The sequence below is a fragment of the Crocuta crocuta genome, unplaced genomic scaffold, assembly GCF_008692635.1.
Source record: "Crocuta crocuta isolate KB4526 unplaced genomic scaffold, BGI_CrCroc_1.0 scaffold610, whole genome shotgun sequence".
Lineage (NCBI taxonomy): Eukaryota > Metazoa > Chordata > Mammalia > Carnivora > Hyaenidae > Crocuta > Crocuta crocuta.
The window spans coordinates 554356-554584 of NW_027527456.1; the positions used below are offsets into that span (position 1 = coordinate 554356).

Sequence of the window (229 nt, forward strand, 5' to 3'; positions counted from 1 at the left end):
CTGGGACCTAAGCCCCGGAGTTTGGACAGAGAGCTTAAGTTTATCTCTTACTTAAACACGAAAAATGGTTAAAACGCCTAACAGAGATTGCGGTCGAGGGTCCAGTTAAACACAAACAGGTGAAAAAGGAAAGAACAAAGCGGTTAAACAAATCCACCCTTGTCCCAGCGGAGAAGAAAGACTGGTGGCCGGAGGCCAACTCTTGCGAAGCGTTTTTTGGTGGGCGAAG

General features: G+C 47.6%; 1 protein-coding gene across 2 annotated transcripts in view; it reads right to left on the reverse strand.

Annotated features, from left to right (window-relative positions):
• The window catches only part of JADE3 (jade family PHD finger 3), a 173009-nt gene that overhangs the window by 14434 nt on the left and 158346 nt on the right, over window positions 1–229 (reverse strand). The window lies entirely within an intron of this gene.